Source organism: Camelus bactrianus, chromosome 13 (assembly GCF_048773025.1).
Source record: "Camelus bactrianus isolate YW-2024 breed Bactrian camel chromosome 13, ASM4877302v1, whole genome shotgun sequence".
NCBI lineage: Eukaryota > Metazoa > Chordata > Mammalia > Artiodactyla > Camelidae > Camelus > Camelus bactrianus.
In genome coordinates, this window is record NC_133551.1 from 5,244,533 (window position 1) to 5,257,911 (window position 13,379).

The following is a 13,379-nucleotide window of genomic DNA, read 5'->3' on the forward strand; positions in this document are numbered from 1 at the left end:
GGTCTGTTAGCACAAAAAACAAAACATTAAAAACAATTATAGTGCCAAAGAGAAGTGGGCTTTGAAAGTCCAACCACTGTTAATGATGTTACTTGTTTTTCTCTAGTGGCCCTTATTGACAGAAATACTTACAAAGACTGAATTGGTTTTATGTAGTCTTAATATGGAAGACAAGATTGTCAGTGAATATTATAAGTAAAATCTTTACTCTTTTCTTTCCTGATGGTGAATATGTAAGTTGTTTTCATGGCTTAAGTACATTTCCTTATTTGTGAAATTTGAGTAATATCGTTTAACTTGTCTGACTGTGAGAGTTAGACGCCTTGTATACAAAGAACCCAAGAGGTGCTTAATAAAAATGTGCTGTCAGAATGACAGATATTTTAGAAGGATCAACTCTGAATACTAAAGAGTGTCGCTTATTTCTGATGCATATTCAATATTTATAATATTTATATATATGATATATTTGAATATGGTTTAAAGTAACAAGGATTCTTTTTTTTTTTTAGTGTAGTATGAAGTTTTAATGAAATCTGTATCATACTAGTGAGACAGGGACTAGTTAAATTGCCTTAATCAGACGACCTTGAATATTATTTACACAGAATATGTATTGTTACAACTCAGAATTCATGTTGCCGTGTAACCATCCACACAGACATTTAAATTCGTGGAATTCTGACCAGATTCATTAAGTTTAGTAAAATCCACATTGATCATTTTCAGGGAATAAGCTTCTCTCTTTTGTGATTAAGCAAAATTTTGATTTTTTTTCCTGCACTCTTAACAGGTTTAAAATATCAAAACATTGATTTAACAAGTCACTTTTTTAATAGAATAAAGCTCATGCTGTTTTATTATGTAAATAAATGTTTTTGCATTTCATCAAACTTGTATGATATCCTGGCTCTTTGAGAATTATTTTGCAAGATACTTAGATAACCTACTGTTGGAAAAATACAAACGTGACTTTTATGAATATAGGCCTAGTACAGATCTGTTGGTTTATGCTACAGTGCAAGACATGAGGCCTGGGAGAGCTTTGCTGCCGATTGCAGGACAGAACCCATGTCTCAGTTTCCCCTCCTGTAAAATGAAGTGGCTGGACTGGATTCTTTCCTCTTCTAAGATGAGTTTCCATGAACCTATGTCTTTTGTTTATATTCAGGAGTATTAGCAATATCAGATTAAATACTGAATACCCTTCCCTTCCCCCGAAGCAAAGTGCAGTATGTGCTACATAAGCTTTTAGTTATCTGATTCTCTTTTCTGATCCTACAGGCAATTTTTGTGTTGCATCTTTCCCGGCAACCTGGAAGGTCATTTTAGCCATAGGTGGCGCTGTTGCAACTTCTAACAGTCTTAATATTCCTTTTGCAAAAGAAGGCTTAACAAATGTTATTTTGTTTTGATTCCGTTGCTTAGTGCTTCAGAATAGCACAATGTCCATTATGTCTGTCTACCTGGAAAAATTATTCTGCTTATGTCTTAGACTTATTCTGTCATCTCGCTGTGAACATTTCAGACTTGCTGTGCAAACAATGGCAAAATCGGTCTTTTCTTCCAGTGTTAGAAGTCAGTGAGCCGGGATTTTATAAAACAGCTAGAAGCGGCCTCTGGAGCACCTTAAAGCTGAAAAGTGTATTGAGTTCCCTGAGTATTGACTCCGCCGCTGTGTGTTAATTGGTGGTAGGAGGTTTGGTACATATACGAAGGGGTGTAGATTTTTGAGTTGGGTTTGCGTGCACGTGCTGCCACTGAGCCACGTGAGCCTGAGTCAGTTTGCTCTGAGTTTTTCCCTTGTCTGTGAGATGGGGACATTCATATCTGCTTTGTAGAATTGTGAGAATTAGAAATTATGTAAAGTGTTTACCACAGTGGGTATGTCAAGAGGGCTCATAAACTTTAGCTGCTTTTTTGTGTGAAGCCATCATTTGAGAGTCTTTGGCAATTACTAAGAAACAGGAAAATAAGAAAAGCTGGTTTTATGCTGAAAGATATTTGAGGAGGTTCCTTAGTTCCTATACCCATAATTAAGCATCAGCAGAGTCAGAAATGTTACACAGTCGCCCTGAGCCAACGTTAAGCCACAGAATTCTTTGTTACTTCATATATTTTGGGGCTTAAAGGGATCCAATACTTATACACATGTTGTCTCCAGCAGCCAACTGAGAGATGACACAAAAGAGTAGGCAGGCGATAAATGTCTTATTTGTTACTGATGAAGCCACGTTCTCCATAAACTTCAGGGCTGTGGGAAAATGCGTGTCATGATACTGTGTCCCAGAATTAGAGACTCACCCTGTCCCATGTAGCTCTGTGACACAGCGAGCCTTCCCTTGAGAGGACCTGCCCGTTCATGCACAAAGCTGTCCTGTCATGAAGCCGAGCATCCCAAGTGCTTCCCAATGGTGATCAACACTGGAGGGAAAGGAAGGGTTTCAAATGCCCTGCTTGTCTCCCCGGACTCACACCTCACTCTGTTAGTGTGACGAGGGCTAGCTGTTGGCCAGGGGCCAGGGGTGTGAATGGAGAAGCACTCTCCATGGCCCAGAGGAGTGGTTAGGAGGCATTCCCTCCCTCGGTTTAAACAGGTGGTGGGATGGAAGAGAAGGGTCCTCCCCAAGAGTTTATAAAAGGAGTAATAAGGATTTTCTTTGGGACTTATACTAGCCAGGAAACACATAAGATGATTAGAAGGGAGACTTGTAAATCACTTTGATATTAAGTTGACATTTGTTGAACACCCAAAATGTGCTACATTCTTTTCTGAGAGTTTTACAGAAATGAATCCTTCAATCTTCTCAACAAGCGAGTAAGGAAGGTTTGATTGTTATCCCAGTTTTACAGTGTGGAAATTGAGGCACACAGAGGGTAAGTTGGCCAAAATCACAGAAATAGTAAGTGGCAGAGCTGGTATCTAAACCCTGGCTTACTGGTTTGAGGCTCCCAGAGATGGGCTTTGGGTGTTTAGTGTTATCTGCATCCCTGAATCTTTGTACCTCTGTGCATATTTTAGCCCAGAAAGGACAGGGAAAAGAGAGTTACACAGATGCTCATAGTCATGTATTGGCCACTGTCCACAGAGAGTGAATCGTGATTGGCGTTATTTGTTTTCCAGGCAGTAGATCAGTTCTTATAACAGAAATTTAGTCCATTGAGTTAATCTAGAAACCCTTCCTGCTCTGTTTCTGTCCATGCTTGCCATGTGACTGCCTCCCCGTGATTAGGCCATTGAGAAAATGTACTCATGGTTGAACTCTGATATTTCAGTCTGGTTCATAGTTTCACGTCTTCTGTTACATTAATAAGTTAAGTTTCTGGTTTTCTTTCATCAGTGTGTCATGAGTTTGGTTAATGTGAAACAAGTCCATGGGAGCCCAGGGGTGATGACGGTATAATTTCTGAGCACGTTGTGGCAATTCTACCCTTGCAGACCTGGCGGGAGTATGTCCGCCTTCCTCACTGATTTCCCCCAATAGCAGGGTCCTCTCCCACCCCCGCATGTGAGGCTGGGAGCTCTCTGAGTAGGCCAGTCAGAGGCCAAGTCCACCAATCAGAAAATGATGAAGTACCTGGAAGTGGTTTTAATAGAAGAAAAGGGTTTCCAGATAGTACAATGGGCTGTTCGAGTCCGTTTGGTGTAAAGCTGTCCAGTGTCTGTGGTTGAGGTGCTTCTTTGCTGTTGAAAAGCCTGGATTAGATGAAGGGATTTTAAAAAGCAGAAAGGAGTGATTTCAGGTGGTACGTCCACACCGGTGAGAAGTGATGGATGACCACCTGTGTGAGGCATAGACAGGGTCTTACAAACTTCTTAAAATAACTTTAAAAGCTCTTCCATCTGAGTGCATTTCATATGGGGTCCAGTTCTTCACTGGTCACCCTGAGAGGGCAAATAATTGATGATGGCAGAAAGGACACGGAGGCATCAAAAAGGTCTCAGTCATTTTCCCTTTTTAAAGGATGTGGCAAAGTGTAATATATTTGAGCTGGTTTTTCACTGAACAATTTTTAGTGTTTTCTGGGACTCCCCAATGCCCCAAGGTTCCATGCAGCTGGGTGTCCCCTCAGAGCAGGTCTGTCAGAGCTTGCCCTGGGTTGACGTGGTGTCACGGGGAGCAGGACGGTCAGAGTCCCCGGATCTTCCGAGCTCCGTCTCCTCATCCTCAGTGCCGGGTTTCTCATCCGTGTCTACTTAGGGTTGTTGAGAATCACACGTGATGGTTCAGGTGTGATTTGTGATAGTCTCTGTGATTGGCATATAGTCAATATTTGAAAGAAACACTTTTTTTTTAGTATAATTGTAGCATATAGATTGCAGTGCTTTTTAGTCTGCTTTTTTTTATATAACTTTATTCTTATTTTTAAATATGCACTTATTTTTATTTATTTTTTGGAGGTACTGGGGACTGAATCCAGGACATTGTTCATGCTAAGCAGGTGCTCTACAACTGAGTAATACACACCCTCCTTGTCTGCACTTGAAAATAAATATTTCAATGCGCAAAATAGCTCTTAAACACCATCATGGGACCTAGTCACTGTATAGAGAGTTGAACACGTATGCTTTTTCAATAAGAATAAATGTTGTTGAGACATACAATTCTGAATCTGTTAATGTGCTTAAAAACGATCATAGGTAGTGATAAACACGAATCTTTGATCCAGTACTTCTTAGGGTCTGTTTTGCCATCAAGTGAAATTACATTCTACAGAGAAATCTAATTGGATCTCTTTGATATTTGGATGGTTTAGCAGATGATCAAGGCTTTCAAAAGCTGACAGATTTGTATTTTAAACTAACTACAAAGTTATCTTCTAGAAGTTGGAATTCCTAAACTTGTGAAGTGCCCAGTAATCCAGGGGGTATGTGTCTGTGTCTGTGTGAACGTTTGTGTGTGTGATTTCAGGAATCTAGAAATAAGTTTCATATGGACTTCTGATACCTTTCTCCTACAGTTCAAGGTATAGGCATATATTTACACAAATAAATTGATATTCTTTTGTCATTTGGCATATTGGTGGGAATAAGAGTTTCTCATACTTGTTTCAGAAGGGTTGGGGAGCATGAGCTCAGAAAACGGGAGGAGAAAGAGGGAGGGAGGCACTTCACACTTTGTGCAGGATATGAGAAACAGTAGCTTTTTTTTCTCTTTTCTTCTAAAGCAAACTGGCACTGAATTGTAACCTACTATTACCCAGAATTGCTTTTCTGATCAGATACAAGTGCCTCAGATTTTTCAAGGCAACATGAATGATGAAATGTGTTTTAGCAGTTATCATTAAAAGTAGTTTTATTTTTCAAGTAAAAGGCTATAGCCTGTTCTTCCAGCGGTACATGAAGTCCTCATTGTTCTATGTACATGATCTATGTGCTTAGTTTCTTTGTTTTTTTTTTTTTTTAAGTGCTTGTTTCATTGTGGTGTGAATGAATGCTTAAAATTTCTGGATTTTGATCTTTAGAACATGCTGATTTATCAGAGCTGTTAAAAACCTGATTGTTCTTTGGTCCTTGTTTGTTGGGGCACCCTATTGATTTCTGTTGTCTGTTAAAGCAGGAAATGCTTCCTCTAGCCTGCAGATCATAAAGTGAATGGTTTGCAGTGTGCCTTTAAAATTATTTGAATACATTGAGCATGTTTGTCCAGTGAATTCTGAATTAACTCATTCTGTTGACTTTGCTTTGGTTCTGTGGCTTTTGCACCTCTCCACAAGAATTTGAATTCTCTGTTGCATTTTGTATACGTGTTCTTAACAGGGGAAGAAATTTTGCATTTTTTACAGAGGTGGCTTTTCCTATCCCCTCTGAATGCCTTCTATAATTGATACAATAGTAACCTGTTATTGCAGTGCATAATTCTTTCATAAACTATTTTTTGGCATATTCAGAAACAATGACAAAGAATGATAATAAAAAATATGAAAACCTTCCTTCCTTTGAAGAATAGAAATCAGGTGGTCAGGCTCACGCATGCTTTGTGCCTGACACACTTACTCTCATGTCATTGTGTATCATGATTCGGAGATGGAGTTGCTCCAGGTTTATAGATTTTTGTTTTAACATTTGTGTTGAATTCTTTCTCCAGACTGATGTTTCCTGTTGGTTTTGTGGAAAGAGTAGAAGGGAAACAAATCGTTTGTTTTGTTTTCAGGAGGCCTGAGTTGATGAGAAAAGTGTTGAGGGTGGGCTGAGGAAAAGAGTGACACTCCCTCTCCTCCCGGCTGAAATTGATAAACAAAGAAATCAATTAAGTGTATCGGTATTTGACCAATAGAAGTTAGAGAGCCCAAAATGGCTAGATATGCCCAATGGAAATTACTGAATTCACCTGCAGAATTATCTGCTTTACCAAGTAGAAGCAACTTAGAGCAATCAGAAAAATCAGTAATATGATGAGATATAAAAGGAATATTATACCTTTTATTTCTGAAACTTTTCTACGGTAAGTTGTGTAGAGCTAAAATTAAGTTTCAAGCACCAGGAGTTAAGAGTGTGGGTAGTTCTGTAGGATCGTTATTCACGGATGTACCTAGACCCTGCTAGAGTGGCTGAAGATGGCAGGAAAAGACCCAGAGGCAGAATTTGTCATCTTAGGGTGTCCTCCATAATGGTTCCATGTGGGAGCCCATGATTGGTTTAACAAATTGTAACACACTCCAGCCGCCTGTGAACTTTAAGAAGAAAAATATATGCTTAAAAACTGCTTTACAAGCAAGTGCCTGTACATCCTCACTCCAGTCTCCTTGCATTAAAAAGCAGAGACAATGCTTTGCTTGCATAGTTGAGGTTTTAGATAGCACTCTGCTGGTTGCAAAGCAAGGACCGAGGCCCTCAGGTATAAACGCTGAGCTTGTGTGCTGTTAGATAGTCTATGATCCACAGAACAAGGACCTGGCTGGTCTGGTGGTCTGCTTTGTAATTCACATGTCTAAAAATGTATCTTGTTCCCCTCACCCCATTACTTCCCTAAAGATACACTAATCCTTTGTACTCATTGTGTATTCTACAATCTCTGCTTCATACTGTCTTTCCCGAAGTTCCTATTACTATCACACAATTGTTAATGAATTTTTCCTTTGATTATACACAATAAATAAGGGTGCAATTGAGAGGCTTGTGGAGTTGGCTCCCTACTCCCTCTCGATTTATTGACTTTTTCCACAGAGACTTGAATAATCATTCCATGTCGGTAAGACTTCTGCCAGCCAACCCACAGTTCCAGGTGAGAAGGATGCAGGTTTACCACTCCTACCCGATGGAGAGAGAGGAGAGAATTGAGATATGCTCCCCCATGGTCGCTTCCTGTCCCACGGCCACTGCAGTTCACCTGCAGCCTTCTGGCCTCTGCTCAGAGGGCCTCTGTCCCAGGACTGACTGCAGCATTTTCTTCCCTTGTCAACATTTCCTGTGCCTTTCAGAAGTTGGTCTCTTCTCTGCAATTCAAACCTGGCAGATGTGATGGTGGTCAGCGTGCTGGTGGGCAGTCCTTTGGGGACTCCCAGGAGACATGCTGATTCTCCTGAGTCTCTCAATCGGGGTTACAGAACAGTCGAGCACCGAAGGAAGCCCATTCACGTGAGGTCAACAGAGCATTTTATCACTTTCATTTTATTTTTAAATTTTCAGTGGAGAAATTATTTGTAGCAAACTGTTCCAGATATTCGGCCGCCTGCTTTCCTCACCACCATTTCCTTGTTGGCTCTGGTGCTTGTTTTAAGAACCAGGTTTCTTCTCTGGTCATTTGTAGCAGCTGGGCTTGCTGAATCCTTGATCTGCATTTGAAGCAGAATGCTTCTTCCTGATGTGAAACTGATTTTCCTATTTCTGAATATTTCGTGTACACTCAGCAACTGTTTCAAGTGAAATGCTCTTGTCCAATTTTGGTTAACTCACATTTGCTGATCTCCTACTTTCATGCTGAGGGCAGTTTCTTCTTCCTCTAATAAAAGTTAGCAATTTGCATTTACTAGGGAAGGTACTGGCCCGAGTTGCTTTTTTTCTTACCAGTTTTAATACAATTCACCCATTTAAATATACAGTCGTTTTTACTCTATGCCCAGAATTGTGCATCCCATTTAATCTTAGAATATTTTCATTCCCCCAACAGGAAGCCCCGTATGCATAAGCAGTCATTCCCATCTTCCCCATCCTCCCCCAGCCCCAAGGAGCCACTCTTCTCTCTCTGTGGATTTGCCTGTGCTGGACATTTCATTTAAATCGAGTCACTTCATGTAGGTGGAACCGTCTATTGTGACTGACTTATTTCACACTGAGTAACGTTATCAAAGTTTGTCCACGTTGTGGCCTGGGTCAGTACTCTATGCTTTGCTATTGCTGACTAATATTCCACTGTATGGCTGGGCCCCACTGTTTACCCATTCATCAGGTGATAGGCAATTGGGTTGTTTCTGCTTTTTGGCTGTGATGAGTAGTGTCGCCATGAATATTCCTGTAGGAGTTTTTATGTGGGCATTTGTTTTCAGTTCTCTTACGTTTGTGCCCAGACAGCAGAGTTGCTGGGTCATTCAGAAACCAAATGTTCAACTCTCTGAGGACCTGCCAGGCTGTTTTCCAAAGTGGCCACGCTGTGTTACGTCCTCACCAGCAAGGGCTGCACGCTCCACTTCCTCTGTGTCCTTATTAGTGCTTGTTACTCTTTTTTTTATTATAACCTATTGTTGTGAGTGTGAAGTGGTTTCTCCTAGTGGGTTTGACTTGATTTCCCTTACAACTAATGATATTGAACATCGTTTCATTGTGCTTATTGGCCATTTGTATATTTTCCTTGAAAAATACCATTTCAGATCCTTTATTCACCTTTTAATTGAGTTGCCTTTTTATTGTTGAGTTGTAGGAGGTACTTGTTTTTTTTATAGATACAAATTCCTTATCAGATCAATGATTTGAAAAAAATTTCTTCTGTGTGTTGTTTTTTCACTTTCTGGATGGTGCCCTTTGAAGCAAAGTTTTAAATTTTGATGAACTCCAATTTATCTCTGTTTTCTTTGTTCCTTGTGCTTTTGGGGTATTATTTAAAATCTGAGGTATTTTATTTAAAATTTTATATATAAAATAACTTAATTCGTAGGACCGTTCTAGGAGATGGGTGCGGTTGTTGTCCCCAGTGTATGGATAGAAGACTGAGATGCAGAAAATTTCTCTGAAATATCAGTTTCACAGCTACCCAGTGCTGTGGGAGTTCAGGCACTCATGTTCGTCCCAAACATCTGTGATCCTCACCACCATGCTCCACTACTGCCTGGAATCGTTAATGAAAACGTCTTTCCTTTTTTGATTCCTTGTTTGTTTTCTCATTGGGGACCTCATCTCCTCATTTTCCTTTCGGATATCAGTATAGATTTATTTTAGGTCTCATGTAGGCAGAAGCATTTCTATCAGTTAACTTCTTTATTACTCACTCTCCAGTGATGATTGTTGCTAGCTGACCTAATCAAGTCATGCTTAAGTCTTTCCTTCTCATGACACTAAAAACAGTCATGACTTACAGAATGCTAAAAGCAGAAAGTACTTGATTGATTTTATTTTGCTACCCAATCAAACCAATCAAATAAAAACCCGCTGTTGACACAGATTATAAGCCCTCCAGGTTAGGGTCACTGTCTTCCTTGTGTTTCATTTATTTGGTCACAGTGTCTGGATAGTGCCTTGCTGTTCAGCAGTTTTGTTAGGAAACGGTGCTCGTGAATCATTGTAAGGACAGAATTTTGACAACAGACTGTGTTGTTCATTTCACAAGGGAAAAGATAATATAGAAATACTGCTCAGATCTATTTGAAAATTAAGCTTGAAATTTTGAGAACAATTCAAGAAACCATACAAAGATTTTTCACTAATTTTAGATCTATCTTAAACACATTATGGTTACATAGCAGAGTAACTTATCAAGTAGATTTGTCAAGAGGAGTGTATTATTGATTTTTTGTTTTAGTTGAAATATTCTATGTGGTATAAAGTAATCAGTGCCTATAAATGAACAAATATGTTTGTATTTCTATGCAACATGGGAGCAGACTACATATGTTTCAATATAATATATATGACTGTGTGTTTTAATCTGTCTGTCAGTGTTTTTATAGTTTTTCAGCAATGTTGTAACATTAGAATTCTAAGAAATTCACTCCCGATACTACTGCAGTTTGTACTGTGTATCCTGTCTTATGTATGGGATTCCACTGTCCCCTAAGTGAGGAATTTCCTCTCCTATTGAGTTAGAAGCAGATTTAAAGGAACTGTGATTTCTAGGCCTTTGCTCTCCATGTGTTTGCACTTGGGTGTCAATCACAATTTTCCCTTTCTTGAGTTTTCATTGTTCAATTAGAATTTTTGAAAATAACTATTAATATGTTTCACTAGTCTCCCTAGAAACTTGATGTTTTTGTGCTTTTCAGTTTTCAATTTATGAAAATTATAAATGCACACTTGTTTTTAAGTAGTCCTTTTTCACTAGATATTTGTTTACCTCTTTATAGTTAAAATAATTTTTTTCCTAATGAATGAATCACTGTGCATGTTTTACAAGATATCTTACTTTTTATTTTTCTTATTCTAACAGGTATATTCATTGTACAGAATTTTGAAAATAAGGATAAACCCAGTAATAACTTAAAAATGGCCTCTAATCTCACCTGGAGATACAGTTGTAAGGTTTGAAATTGAGAATTACAAGTCCTCTCATGTTTTTCTTCTTTTTCAAGTACGTTTTGGTTACTGAGTCCCTCAAATTCCCATATGAATAGTAGCAGCAGCTAGTCAGTTACTGCAGAGGAGCCCGCTGGGATTGTGATCGAGACCACGTTGAGTATACAGATCGCTCTGGGGAGCACTGCCATCCCAAGAGCGCTGTCATCTGATCCAGGAATGTGCGTGGTGTGTCTGTCCAGGTATTTAGGTCTTCTTTAATTTTTTTCAACCATGCGTAGAGTTTACATAGTATTATTTTACCTTATTTTTTTGCCTTTATACTGAGTACAATTGTGCAAGGTACTAGGATCAGAATTGTATTATAGCCCCGCCACTTGCTGCCACCATGGACGCTGCACTCTTGCTTTGCCCTGTGTAAAATCTTGCACAAAATAGGACCTAAGTAACTCTCTCTTGAATGAATGATTATATGATTGCTGGATGATGCTGGAGAGTCCTTGTGATGATGTCTTTTTCCCAGACTTTCCCCTCTTCTTAACTATGCCTTTTCTCTTCCTTTCCTGCAACCTGGGTTTCAGCCTGCCTGTGGCATTGATTTTCCCTCAGTGTGGACTCTTCCTTTCACTAGTTCACGATAATGTTTCATGCGGGCTATGAAAACTTGCTAGATGTCAAGAAATAGCAAATTCACTGCATGCTAGTATTTTTAGTCTGTGGTATTATATTATCCATTGAAATTAAATCAGGCTGACCCCCTGAGCCCTCCCCTGATCTCTTTTCTCCTTCCTACGGGTGATACTTCTCTGGTTGCTGTCTGTGCCCTTCCCCCAGACTTGGTTTTGGAGTTGAGTAAGTCACCATCAGTGGAGCTCTCTCTTTAAAGATGAAGAGAACATTTGCTCCTTCTTCCTGGTTGGGGACTGGATGAGATGTGGTAACAGATAAAGAATGGAGCCCCATCTCATTCTGACCCTCGCTCTTTCCGTTCCTTTCTCCAGGGGAAAAGAGTACAATTCAAAAATATAAAGATTGTGAGCTAATGAGATAGACAAGACAACCGAACATTTGTTAAATATCCTTTCATGCCGGACACAAATGTATTATACACACAAAAAGCACACAAATCACGGTAGTACTGCGGTTACAAACGTGGGTCCGAGTTCGAGTCCTGCTCTGGAGTGACCAGTCCTGTGAGATGGAGAACTGGTAGGTCGGCTTAGCCTCTCCTGGACTTGTTTTCTGTCCTGCAGAGATGGGGCTCGCTAGGCGTCCCTCTCCCGTAGAGGTGCTGTGGGGTGTAAATGGCACGCGTGGGCAGCCCGAGCACAGCTGCTCATTCCTCGTAAGGGCAGGATAGCATCGCTTTTGCGGTGACAACTTTATGACCGTCCCGTGTAGACTCTTAGTGCTCCGAAGGGATGCCTTGTGGTTTGGAGATGGGATTCTCACTTCTGTAAATACCCAAGGATTGTGTTATTTGGCCGTGCTGATTTGAATCTATTCTTTAGAAAGTACATATTGTAGATATATTTTTCAAGCATGCATGCTTTTTTCTTTTATTATTTATAGTTCTACCCTCTCATCTCTTGGTGTGACTTTTCATGGAATCCAGGAAACAGTCCTAAGCCACCTGCCTCTTCACACTTCTCCGTGGTGGTTTTCTTCCCTGACTAGAAGAGGGTTCTGCATAGGAAATTTTCTTTGTTCCCCTTTTCTTGGAGTCACTCTGTCTCCCCAACTCTCACCTGTCCATCTGTCCATTTCTCTACCCACTGATTCTTTTGACATGTTCCAAAAAGCATTTCAGGCAGCTTACAGAAGAACAGATACCAAATAAACAGGTGAGGAAATGGGGCCAAGTTCAGACAGTGAGGCTAGGAGGCGAGCCTGTGTGGTAGATGCAGGCGTGAGACACACGCCTCAGCCCTGTGACTTATAAGATCGACAACAACAGTGTGCCTGAGGCTCCCAGCAGACACAGGGAAACAGGGTTTGTGGGAGATGCTCACTGGCTGTGAAATAAATAAGTGGCTTAGGAGATGCCCAGCCTTTCCAGCTACTAAGGCTTAGGAGAATATTTTGAGTTTCTTCCAAAATCAGAGTATTGCATCTTTTCTTTTTTCAGAGATCTATGTATAGTTTTTTACATTCTATACCTGGAAATTTCTCCAAAACTGCTTCCCACGTGATTCCCATGGATCGGGAATGGGGTGGTTCTGCTCATTGACGGGGGTTGGCCAGAAACAGAAAATGACAGCCTCAAAGGAGCCTGGGATTTGTCAGTTATGTTTTGTCAGTGCTGTAGATTTCAGAAAACGCTTTCACCGTTTCTCTCCATCTGAGGTGGCAGCGTGCTCTCTTAGCAGCATCAGGAGCTCAGGGCCGCGGGATGGTGGGGGCTGACTGCACTGCTATCAAGACAGCTGTGCCAGTCACTGCAGGCGTGGTGATTTTACATAGTGCATTTCATGTTCTTTAATAGGTTTCAACAGGTAGTTAATTAACTGAGTTAATTAACATTTAAAAAATATGATGCTTTGTTGAAAAGACAGTTATAGGCAGAATATAAGTTGTGAACACTTTAAAACGGTTTCATTACTGAAATTTTAGTAGGGAAGATTTAGTTTATCTTATTTACACCTCTCTTCAAAAGTAACAAAGAATCAAGACAGAAAAAGCAGAGGATGATTTCTGTTCTTCCTCTCGGCTTGCA

At 40.1% G+C, this 13,379-nt stretch overlaps 1 long non-coding RNA gene across 2 annotated transcripts in view; it reads left to right on the top strand.

Moving 5' to 3' along the window:
- LOC141579541 (uncharacterized) overlaps positions 1 to 12,854 on the top strand; it is an 80,007-nt gene extending 67,153 nt beyond the window's left edge. For both annotated transcript variants that reach the window (XR_012511099.1, XR_012511100.1), the window contains 3 exons: positions 10,720 to 10,905; positions 11,665 to 11,872; positions 12,792 to 12,854. This is a non-coding gene — a long non-coding RNA (uncharacterized LOC141579541). The remainder of the gene's footprint in view (positions 1 to 10,719; positions 10,906 to 11,664; positions 11,873 to 12,791) is intronic.
- The last annotated feature ends 525 nt before the right edge of the window (positions 12,855 to 13,379 follow it).